This window comes from Jaculus jaculus, chromosome 10 (assembly GCF_020740685.1).
Source record: "Jaculus jaculus isolate mJacJac1 chromosome 10, mJacJac1.mat.Y.cur, whole genome shotgun sequence".
Taxonomy (NCBI): Eukaryota; Metazoa; Chordata; class Mammalia; order Rodentia; family Dipodidae; genus Jaculus; species Jaculus jaculus.
In genome coordinates, this window is record NC_059111.1 from 23091508 (window position 1) to 23103710 (window position 12203).

A 12203-nucleotide genomic window follows, 5' to 3' on the forward strand; every position below is an offset into this window, starting at 1 on the left:
GGAGGTTGGGCCATCTTACACTCCCACAAGACCATTCACGTGGCTGCCCCCAACAACCACAGCCACTTAAATCCCTGCCAATCTGATAGGGGGAAATGATGTTACTTTCCATTTCTCTGATCAATCGCTAATGATGTGTGTGTGTTCACTGGCCATGTCTACCCCTTCATTTGTGAATATTCCCCCTCCTATCAGGCCGACTGCTCATTTCTCTTTGCCCGGGTCTATTCATTCAGTACATTTATGAAGCACCTCTATGTGTTGAACACTGGCTTGGTGACCGAACCTTGAACATAACCCACTGAAAACGTCTGCTCTATAGAACTTGCGCTATAGTGGAGGAGAGGCAGCCAAAGAAAGCAGATCAGTACGTGAGAGATACTGTGTTCATGAGAAAATAATACAGCAGGGGAGGGGAAGGCAGCCTGGGTAGAGTTAGGACGGGCCTTCCAGAGAGTAAGTGGAGGGACATGTCTGAGAAGTTTGTCCCAGAGGGGACGGTGCTCCAGAAAGACCCTCGGTCAAGAGCAGGCTTGACATGTTTGTGCACAGAGGGTCGTGCACAACTGGGTGGAACAGAGGGAGTGAGAGACAGCGAGGGAAAAGGCCAGGGGAGGATCAAGAGCTGAACCCCGCAGGGCGTTGTGGGCCACCCAAAGGATGTCAGCTTTTCCTCCGAGTGAGTGAGGAGCCATGCGAGGTTCTGAGCTGTAGTTTAACCTGGTTCCTTGGGCAGCTGTGGAGCAGGAAGAGCAGTCGGAAGTCCGTTTACTGCAATGATCCAGGGAGGAGCTGGAGGGGGACCTGTACCAGGGGGTCTTGTTGAGGGGTGGGGGAGAAGTGGCTGCAGTCCAGGATTATGTTTGAGGTAGAGCCAGTAGAACTTGTTGACATGATATGTAGCGGGGGATGGAGATGACTCCAAGGATTTGGGCCCATGTATGGGGTGCCTGTCCCTCATGTGAAATGCTTAGGTCCGGAAATGGTTGGATTTCATATTTTTGAATAATTGTGTGTATATGTGAACATTATGTGTGTGTATTAGATTTGAGAATGAGACCCCCAAGTGTAAACATAAGCTTCATGTTTTATTTATTCTTTAATCCTTATTTATTCATAAGGAGAGAGAGGGAGAATGAGAATGGGTGCCCCAGGACCTCTAGCCGCTGCGAACAAACTCCAGCTGCATTTGCCACCTTGTGTGTCTGGCTTCATGTGGGTCCTGGGGAATAGAACCTGGGTCCTCGGACTTTGCAAGCAGGCACCTTGACTGCTAAACCATCTCTTCGGCCCCCCATTCATGTTTTATGTATACATATATATCTATATATCCCAAAGATAATTTTATACAATTTTTGAAATTGTTTTATTATTTATTTTTATGTGTGTGTACCTGTGTAAGCAGACATGTATGCTGTGTGTGTATTATATGTGTATTATACACATGTGGTATGTGTATAATACACTTTATAAAACCCCTTAGGTATTTCTCAGGATCATCATCCAACATTTTGTGAGGCAGGGCTTCTCATGGGTCTAGGGCTTACAAGCATGTACCACCACATTCAGCATGTTGTGTATGTGTGTAGTATGTGTGTCTGTGGTGTGTATGGTGTATGTTCATGTGCAGATGTATGTACCTTTTGTGTGTACACATGAAGGCCAGAGGAGAGTGTCAGGCACCACCACCCCCCGCCCCATGCATTGGTCATGTTCCTTTGAGATGGACTTTCCTCTCTGATTCTGACGCCTGCTGGTTTTTTGTTTGTTTGTTTGTGTTTGTGCAAGCCCCAGTGATTCTCCAGGGGTTCTGGGGTGGCCACCCTCATATATTTACATGGGTGCTGGGGAACCGAACTCAGGTAGTCTCAGTCCCCCTCAGGCCCTCATTCTTGCCTGGGAAGTATTCTTACCCACTGAGACGTCTCTCCAGCCCCAACACCTGGCATTTTTACATAAGAACCGGCAGTGGATCTTGGGTCCTTATGCTTGCTAGGCAAGTACTTTACCAGTTGAGTTACCTTCCCAGTCACTAGTCAGTGGTTTGAATAATTTTGTGCATGAAGCAAGAGCTTCACAATGTGGACTTTTCTACTTGTGGCATCCTGTTCACAGCTATCCAAGATGAGGGAAGCCCAGACTGTAGTTGGAAAGGCAAGGTGCCTTTGATAGAGACAGGGACCTGTAGGGAGGAGCAGGTAGCATAAGGGTGAGAAGGGGCCCGGCTGCGGACAGGACAGGACAGGACATGAGGCTTAAGGCCCAGAGCAAAATGAAACAGGTTGCTCTTTATTTAAGAAAATTTCCTCCGGCTGGAGAGATGGCTTAGTGGCTAAGGTGTTTGCCTGCGAGGCCAAAGGACCCAGGTTCAATTCCCCAGTACCCACATTAGCCATATGCACAAGGTGGCACACACGCCTGGAGTTCGTTTGTAGTGCCTGGAGGCCCTGGCGTGCCCATTCTCTCCCTCTCTCCTTCTCTCTCTGTCAAATAAATAAATAAAAATAAAATATTTTTTTTAAAAAGAAAATTTTCTCCAAATTTCCAAATGGACTGGGATAGGAGAGCACTAACCAAGCCTGGAGCCATCCTGAATATGGAGCCAAGGCGGCAAACCCGTGACGTCAGCAGACCTCTGCTGCGAGTTGACAGGGAGCCGTGGTGTTGACAGTTTGACATACGAGGCAGCAGCTCAGGGGATCTGACCTAGGGATACAGATTTGGGGGTTATCAGTGTAGAGATAGTATTGAATGCCTTGAGATTAAATGAGAGTTGTATATGAGTGAGTATAGACAGACGAGAGAAGGCTCAGTGACCACCCTGAGACCTCCATTGGTTAGAGGCTGTGGAGTTGGCGGGGCCCGGTGGGGGGGGACCCAAGTTAGCAGAAAGTAAGAGAGATGTGCGGTCCTGTAGGCCAAGGGCAAGCATGTTTCTAGCGTGTGTCAAGTGGGGCTCAGATGCAGATCAGTGATTGGGTGAGGGTAGCTCAGAGTGTATTACTGATTTTCAAGAGCAAGGTGGTTTATAAGAGGTTGACTGTCTGCCATGTTTATCACAGGCTGTTTTTTTTTATATTATTCATTTAACTTATGGGGTATTTTTTAAGTTTTATTTATTTATTTGAGAGAGTCAGAGAGAAGGGAGGCGACAGACATAGAGAATGGGCACACCAGGGCCTCCAGTCACTGCAAACGAACTCCAGACTCATGCGCCACCTTGTGCATCTGGCTTACGTGGGTCCTGGGGAATCAAACCTGGGTCCTTTGGCTTTGCAGGCAAATGCCTTAACACTAAGCCATCCCTCTAGCCCATTTTTGTTTGTTTGTTTGTTTGTTTGTTTTTACAATCCCTCAAATACTTAAATTTTTCCTGTAGTCACTTTTTTACTTTAGAGTTTCTGGAACCACTCATGGCAATGTGTTTTTTTTTTTTTTAACTGTCTTATATTTCTAGCTATTTATAAGATTTTTAAATATTTGCTTTTTTTTTTTTCCTGAGACAGGGTCTCATGTAGCCTAGGCTGGGTTCAAACTGTCTACGTAGTTGAGGATGATGTTGAACTTGGGATCCTCCTGCCTCTACTTCCCACGTGCTGTGATTACTGGTGTGTGCCACCGCATCCAGGCTGTGTGGCACTGGAGAATAAACTCAAGGCCCTGTGCATGCCAGGCAGGCACTTACCAACTGAGCTACATGCCTCGCTCAAGATTTCAAAATACTTAAACTGCTACTGCAACTGGAAAGGGTGGTTTGAGGTAGGCATCCAGACGTCCAGCCAGCTGCTTCAAAGCCACTCACTGAGGACACGGGCTTGCCTCCTTCCCGCTGCTTGCTAGATGGGCGCCAGTCTCACGTCTGTCCAGGCCTCGCTGCTCAGTCCCACTGGCCTCTGCCTGGGGGCAGCTTTCAGAAGCTGAAAGAGTGGTCACTCATTGAGTGGGGGCAGGGTGAGGAGCTGTGAGGAGCAGAAGATGACAGCACAGGAAGAGGCAAAGGGACCCTGGGAGTGCCTGCGTGGCCAGGACCACAGAGCCTTGCTTGGCATCTTGGTCAGTTGGAGCCACAGTTCTGCAAGATTCCTGTTGTTTTCGCCATTTGCATAAGGATGCTGAGGCCCCAAGGGGGCTTCGGCCTTGGCCAGTGGCATCGCCTCATTGGTGCGGAGCTGAGACTGGAAAGCCCTTGTTCCTTCTGCGAGGGCAGGAAGACCCTGCCGGCCTCGAGCTAACTAACCGCCCGGTATGCTTTCCGTGTCCCCATCTGCCATTTGGCAGGGGACTAAAGGTTTTCCCATTTTCCAAAGCAACCCGGAAAGACCAAAATACTCCTGGCAGGGACCCGCACTTCAGCTTATAGCTAATGTCTTCATTATCAGTTAACACCTCTGCGGGGTGAGCTGGCAGTCAGCTGAGGATGCCGAGTCGTGCCTGGCTGAGGTGTATCTGGGTTAGGAAAGGCTGCGAGGGCACCTAGCAGTTGACAGGCTCCCCTTGCCCTGCTGGGAAGAAAGAAGTGCCTAGAAGGAGTGGAGGGAGACTGGGAGGAGGGAGCTGCAAGCTCTCTGAGAGACCTAGAGTGGAGCTCAGAGAGGGAGCCATCGTTTATTAGACACCTGCTCCATCCATCCATTCGCCACCTTAGGCTCAGTGGTTGGCAGACCCTTTGTCACCTTGCCTTGGGGAGTAGGAAAAGAGAGTGAGCTGTCTGGAGTCTCTTCCAGGTCTCTGAAGGCAGGTCCACCCGGCCAGGGTCAAGGCTTAGTCTGTGACAAGGGACAGGATCACAGTTCAAAGTCCGCGCAGGATCAGGACTGAGTCTGCCTCCTGGAGTTGAAGCCAGAGAGAGACGCTGCCACTGCTTCCCATGCCCACTGTGCGTGGCACAGAGGATGGAAGGAGGTGAGCGTCTTTCCTTCCCCTCACCTCTCTACTCATGGCTGAACTATCTCTGGGGATCATCGTGTGTGTTGGGGCCCATCTTTATATGTAAAGGTGACATCTGCCCACTGGTTTCCTCATGGAGTTGAGCACTGCCTTAATCTTGCTGTGACTGTTCCCTCTCCCTCCTTACTCTTCTGTCTTCTCCCTCCCTTTCTCCCCTCTTCCACTGCACCCCCAGCTGGAAGTGGAGCCCTGAGTCATCAGCCATCTTGCTTCTAGCTAGAAGCTGGCCTGGTTACCCTGCAGCCAGGCACACTTCCAACTCATCCGCCCAAAAAAGTAATGCCAGGGGAGTAGGGGAGATGGCCCAGTGGTTAAAGAGCTTGCCTGTGAAGCCTGTCAGTCCAGGGTTGATTCTCTGGCACCCAGATGAAGCTGGATGAAAAGGGGTACATGCCCGACACGCACGCACCTAGTCACACACACAAATAAATGCATGGCTTTTTAAAACAGGGCTGGAGAGATGGCTCAGTGGTTAAGGCACTTGCCTGCAAAGCCTAACACAACCCGGGTTCAGTTCCCCAGTAGCTATATCAAGCCGGATTTACAAAGTAGCACATATGTCTGGAGTTCATTTGTAGTGGCTAGAGGCTCTCTGCAAATAAATAAATAAGGAAAGTAGGCTGGGGAAATAGCTTAAAAACGTGGCGTGGGTAGTGTGTTGCTGCTATATAAGCCACTGTTCTGGGTCAAGTGCCACTCTGGGAGGCCACTCTGGAGCGCGACTGGGCCTCAGGCGCTACCTTCCAGAAACTTCCACACCCGTGTGGGAGACAAATGTATAAACAAGAGGCAAAAACAACTTAGACTCCTGGAGTGGCCTGCCTATCGTAGCCCTGTGAGTGCTGCTGGGCTCCATCCGGGCCCGGTGGCGCACTGATCCCTGGCAGCATGGTTCTCCTGCTTGGCCTCTTGTGGGAGCTCAAGCCTGGGACAATGGTGTGCGCTCCTTGTGTCACCGTCCCGGTTCTGCTTGGGATCTTCAAAAACTGCTTAGAACCATACATATACCCTCTCCTCAGTCGTACATGGCCTGGAAAGGCGGTATAGGCCTCCAGTGATACAGATAAAAGCAAAGTAGACTGCAAGGGGGCAGAAGCAAATGGAACGCCCGCAAAAGGACCAACAAAGATCTCTGGTTAAAAGAAAAGACTTGTGGGATTCTTCCCAAATGGTCTCTGTTGTTTAACGAATGGACCCGATAACACGCAAGCACCTTTGAAATGGTCTCTGACTCTTTTCTCTGAGACCAGAATTCTGGATAAAACAGTTTAGCTATTTACCTAATGCTAGTCAAGAAACATGTGGTATTTATATTTAAAATTTTACTTGACTATATTTTATTTAATTATATTTAATGACAGGTTCCTGTTTTGTTAAACTATCTTTAATTTCTATTGCTGACATTGATAATAAGGAGACAAAAGAGGTTTTGCCAGTAAACACTCCAAACTTAAAAAAAAAATTAGACGCCCTACTAACTGAGGCCATCATGATCCCACAGAGAATCCAGTCACCCCTCTAAGGAGGGCCCCAGGGAAATAGGACCAGGGAGAGGGGATAAAAGACTATAATCTGTGTATATATGGGATAGAGAGATTGCTTAGTGGTTAAGGCACTTGCCTGCGAAGGCCCTAAGGACCCGGGTTCAATTCCCCAGGACCCACGTAAGCCAGATGCACAAGGTGGTGCATGCATCTGGAGCTTGTTTGCAGTGGCTGGAGGCCCTGAAGCACCCACTCATTCCCCCCTCTCATAAGTAAATAAATGTAAAAATAAAATAAATTTTTAAAAAATTAGAGGCCCTCGACAGAGATGTGTTTTGTGTTGTGTTTTGTTACACTTTAAAGAATTTAAAAAAATTTTTTAAGTTTATTTATTTACTTGAGAGAGAGAGACAGACAGACAGACAGATAGAGAGAATAGGCACACCAGGGCCTTTAGCCACTGCAAATGAACTCCAGACACATGCATCACCTTGTGCATCTGGCTTACGTGGGTCCTGGGGAATCGAACCTGACCCCTTTGGCTTTGCAGGCAAGTGCCTTAACTGCTAAGCTATCTCTCTAGCCCCATTTTTTTTTAATTTAGAAATAATTCATATGCCATCAAATTCACCATTTTGGAGTATATAGTTCAGTGCTTCTTAGGATAACCACAAGATTATACAACCATCGCCACTGTCTAACTCTAGCATTTCCATCACCACAGAGAAGACCTGTACCCAGAAGCAGTGACTCACCATTCTCTCCTCCCCTGGGCCTTGGCAACCACAGATCCGCTCTGGATTCACTGCTTTGCACGTTTTGTGTAGATGGTGTCACACACGTAGTGTGACCTGGCTCGCGGCAGTCAGTACCACTGTTTTAGGTTCCTTTGCGTTGTGGTGTGCATGGGTGCTGTCCCTTGTGGTGACATAACAGTCCATTGTGGGCACCCACCTTTGTACAGCCACTTAGTCACAGGCAGGTAGATCGTTTTAACTTCGGGGCTCTTAAGAATCATGCCTCTGTGAACGTCAGTGCCCAGGTCCTTGTGGGAAGCCACGTCTTTGGTTCTCCTGCATCTGATATGAGGAGTGGACTTGCTGGGTCAGACAGTGATTTGGTGTCAACACACTGTTCAGGGCCACAGCCTCCAGTTCCCAAGTCCCACCCGTCCCTGCTGGGCTGCCTTGGCCCGATTGCTCTCTGTTCCTGCCTCCCTGGCCCCTAGAGAGACGCAGCTGTCAGCTCTTGATTACTGAGCAGGGACGGAGAGGGATGCGGGAGACTGGGAGATCTGGCGGTTACTGGCATGGACTGGTCAGGACCTCGCCAAGACATCCTCTCTGCCGTCCTCTGGTGCCTACTGTGTCTTTGGCTCTGTCTTTGGTCATTCACTTAAGAAGTATACAGTGGCTGGCTAGAGAGGAGAAGGGGCAAACTTTGACCCTTTTTTTTTTAGCTGGGAGCTCCTGGCAGTCTGAGGTGACAGGAAAGTGACATCCAGCGTGTCTGCCCGGAGAGCTGGGACAGGCCTGGTCAGGAGCTACCATGCCTGAACTGCCAACAGCCCCCAGGTTTCTGCTCCGCCACCTAATGGGTAATTAGAGCCTGACACGCAAAGAGGCGAGGAAGGGATTTTTCTGTGAAGCAAAATCTCCAGTGAAATATTCAGGCCATGCTGGGCTTCGCTTCTCAGCCGGTCTGACTGTTGCCGTTTTGGCTTGGCCATGGCTGGAGAGAACGCATGTGCCTGGAGGCTGCGTGGGGCGTTTGATTTCCCTCTCAGCTGGGAGGCGCCTGGGGCCAATGAGAGCCAGTCTTGGGGTCTCAGATGCTGTGTGTGTGTGTGTGTTTCCCTAAATCTGTGTGCTTGCCTCTTTTTTTGTTTTTTTTTTTTGAGGTAGGGTGTCACTCTAGCCCAGGCTGACCTGGAATTCACTATGTAGTCTCAGAATGGCTTCAAACTCATGGCGATCCTCCTACCTCTGCCTCCCAGTGCTGGGATTAAAGGTGTGTGCCACCACGCCCGTCGCTGATTTATTTACTTATTTGAGACAGAGAAAAAGGGAAAGAGAGAGAATAGGTGCATCAGGGCCCCCAGCCACCGTAAACGAACTCTAGACACATGCACCACCTTGTGCGTCTGGCTTACATGGGACGTGGAGAATTGAACCTGGGTCCTTAGGCTTCACGGGCAAGTGCCTTTACCATTAAGCCATCTCTCTGGCCCATTGCCTCTTTCCTGTCTGCTTACGTTCATGTGTCATGCCACGTATGTGGTCCTGACGTGTGCATGCTTGTGGGTGACTGCCATGCTTGCCGCCCGGCTGTTTCCTAGGGTGCTTCTTAGGGAGCCCCTCTGATCCTAGCTGCCTCCTTGAGGTTCTCTCGGAGATTGGATTACCCTGTGGGTGAGTTTGGCCTGTGACTGGCCTCGTGGGCAGGGTTTGCTGCATGGCCTATGTCGCAGTCAGGTTCGCATTGCTGGCAGAAAACACCCGACCGAGAGCAGCTTGTAGGAAAAAGAGTTTATTTTGGCTTACAGACTTGAGGGGAAGCTCCATGATGGCAGGGGGAAATGATGGCATGAGCAGAGGGTGGACATCACCTCCTCATCAACATCAGAGCAGGAGAGTGTGCCAAACTATGGCAAGGGAAGTTAGCTATAACACCCATAAGCCTGCCCCCACCAATACACTGCCTCCAGGAAGCTTTAATTCCAAATTGGCATCAGCTGGAGACCCAGCATTCAGACCACCTAAGTTTATGGGGGGGACACCTGAATCAAACCACCACAGACTGGAAGCCTTAAAAATCCCCATGGGCTGGGCTGGAGATGTGGCTTAGCAGTTAAGGCCTGCAAAGCCAAAGGACCTAGGTTCAATTCCACAGGACCCATGTTAGCCAGATGCACAACGTGGCACATGCGTCTGGAATTTGTTTGCAGTGGCTGCAGGCCCTGGTGCGCTCATTCTCTCTCCCTCCCTCTCCCTCTTTCTCTGTCAAATAAATAAATAAAAATTAAAAATAAAAAAAATCCCCACAGGGTCATTAGCCCAGGGATAGCAGAAGGCCTGGGCACATCAATGTCTGATTTCAACCACATTTAGTGTTTGATGTGGAATGGGGGAGCTGGTGTTTGCTTCTAAGAGTTCACTGAGTTGGGACATGTCTGTCCTTTTGTTGGTGGCCTCAGCCCTTTTCTAAAAAAAAAAATTATTTATTTATTTGCAAGCAGAGGGAGAGACAGAAGAGATACAGACAGAGAGTATGGGCATGCCAGGGCCTCCAGCCGCTGCAAACGAACTCCAGATGCATGTGCCACCTTGTGGCATCTGGCTTTATGTGGGTACTTGGGAATGGAACCTGATCATTAGGCTTTGCAGGAAAGTGCCTTAACCCCTTAGCCATCTCTCCAGACCCCCAGCTCTTTTACTTTACCAGCTGTTCCCCAACTCTCTAAAGCTCCGGCATTTGCCCCAGTCGGCACGCTTGAGACGAGAGGGGGCATGTTCAGGTTGGCATGGCTGAAGACCATTCGGCACCTTTCAGAGGCTGTATTCTTGCCCCTCATTTGCTCCCTTCCTTATGTGGCATTACAGACACAACCAACATTGTTATACCCATTTGGCAGAAGACTTTGAGGTCCAGATAAGCAAAAAGACAGGCCTGAAGTCCTGGTGAATTGAGGCTGGGGCAATGGATCTTCCCTCCTAGTGTGGCACCAGCCTGGGAAATGGATAGCCCAAGCCGGAGGGTGCTCCCTTCTCCACAGGGAGCTCTCCTCCCTCTGACTCCACTCAGTGTCCTAGAGATGGCCCCAGGCTCTTTTCATCTCTTAAAAAGTCAGGGACACAGGTAGTAATAATATTGATGCCCCTCATTGATACTTCCCCATGGCTGTAATTAGCAATTAGCAATTAGCAATTCCTCTACGGCTGAGGCCCCGTCTGGCAGGCAAGTGGAGGGGCTCCGGCTTCTTAATGCCAGCCCGCTAATGTCACCCTGGCACACCAGTGGGAGACCTAAAGACAGAGAAGAAGCAGGTCTGAGCCAGAGAAGAAAATAGATCCCTTCCCCCACCTCCCATCCCATCTTCCATCAGAAACTTGTCCCCTTTGAGCCCAGCCTATCATGAGCACCTGTCCTTCTTCTGCCCATTCCCAGGACCCTCTTTTCACCCCATGTTCCCTCATCCTGCCATTACTGCTTAGTCTAAAGAGCTTATTTCACAGCCTGGGAAGTCCTAGATGCTTAGCCAGCAAGGCTCCATAGAGGGACCCTGGATCACCGGGGTGACAGAGCAGCCACTTGGCCTCTGTCCTTCTTGGCCACAGGGAAGATTGCCTCTCCTCCCTTGAGCCCTGTTAACACCCAAGTTTGCACAGCCCCTCCTCAGCAAGGTAAGTTTGGCCCTTGAGGGTGATAAGTGCTTCCAGACCTTCAGCCTCCTGATTCATTTACCCCAGCTGTCCCTTCTCTCTTCCTCCACTCAGGGAATTCTTGGGTCAGTAACCCCTCCCCCCATACCTTATGGTACCACTTGCCTCTCTGGCCCGCCACCCAAATGTCTAGATCCTTCCATTACATGATCAGAGGAAGCTGAGCTATCTACTACCCTGACATCCTCTGCCTTTGCCTCCAGCCTGCCACTGTGGATGACCCTGGTCAGACCTGCCTAGACAGCAGAACAGCTCTGGTTTTTAAGTGCTCTTTAAAAAATTGTATTTGGGCTGGAGAGATGGCTTAGCGGTTAGGGGCTTGCCTGTGAAGCCTAAGGACCCCGGTTCGAGGCTCGGTTCCCCAGGACCCACGTTAGCCAGATGCACAAGGGGGCGCACGCGTCTGGAGTTCGTTTGCAGAGGCTGGAAGCCCTGGCACGCCCATTCTCTCTCTCTTCCTCTATCTGTCTTTCTCTCTGTGCCTGTCGCTCTCAAATAAATAAATAAATAAATAAAAATTTATTTATTTTGAGAAAGAGGGTGGGTGGGGCAGGACATTCAGCCTACTGTGAACAAACTCCAGACATGCACCCCCTTGTGTACATGTGCGATATTGCACACGTGCATCACTGTGCGCATGACTACATGGGACCTGGAGGTTTGAAAATGAGTTCTCAGGCGCTAGAGGGATGGCTTAGCAGTTAAGGCATTTGCCTGCAAAGCTAAAAGATCCAGGTTCGATTCCCCAGGACCCACGTTAGCCAGAAGCACAAGGGGGCGCACATGTCTGGAGTTCATCTGCAGTGGCTGGAGGCCTTGGTGTGCCCATTCTCTCTCTTTGCCTCTCTCTCTCTCTCTCTCTCTCTCTGTGTGTGTGTGTGTGTGTGTGTGTGTTGCTGTCAAATAAAGAAAAAGAAAAAGAAAATGAGTTCTCCGGCTTTGCAGGCAAGCACCTTAACCACTAAGCCATCTCTCCAGCCCTGCTTTTTTTTTTTTTTTTTTCTCGCTCTAGCCCAGGCTGACCTGGAATTCACTATGTAGTCTCAGGCTGGCCTCAAACTCACAGCGATCCCCCTACCTCTCTGCCTCCCGAGTGCTAGGGTTAAAGGCGTGCGCCACCGTGCCTGGCTGGGTGCTAATTATGAGTAAGACCCTGTTAGAAATGGCTCGCAGCTTTGTGGGGGTAAACACACCCATCAGTGTCATTCTGCAGATGAAGGGAAACTGGGGCACAAAAGCATCACATTAGCTCCTTGGCATCACGGAGCTAAGTTGTGGCCACAGGAAGCTTCCATCCACCTCTGTCCCTCTTCTGGCCCTAAGTCATTTC

General features: G+C 49.8%; 1 protein-coding gene and 1 pseudogene across 2 annotated transcripts in view; both read left to right on the plus strand.

Moving 5' to 3' along the window:
* Lingo1 (leucine rich repeat and Ig domain containing 1) overlaps window positions 1-12203 on the plus strand; it is a 230457-nt gene that overhangs the window by 167093 nt on the left and 51161 nt on the right. The gene's annotated exons all lie outside the window — the stretch shown is intronic.
* On the plus strand, window positions 5881-6087 carry LOC123464063 (annotated as a pseudogene).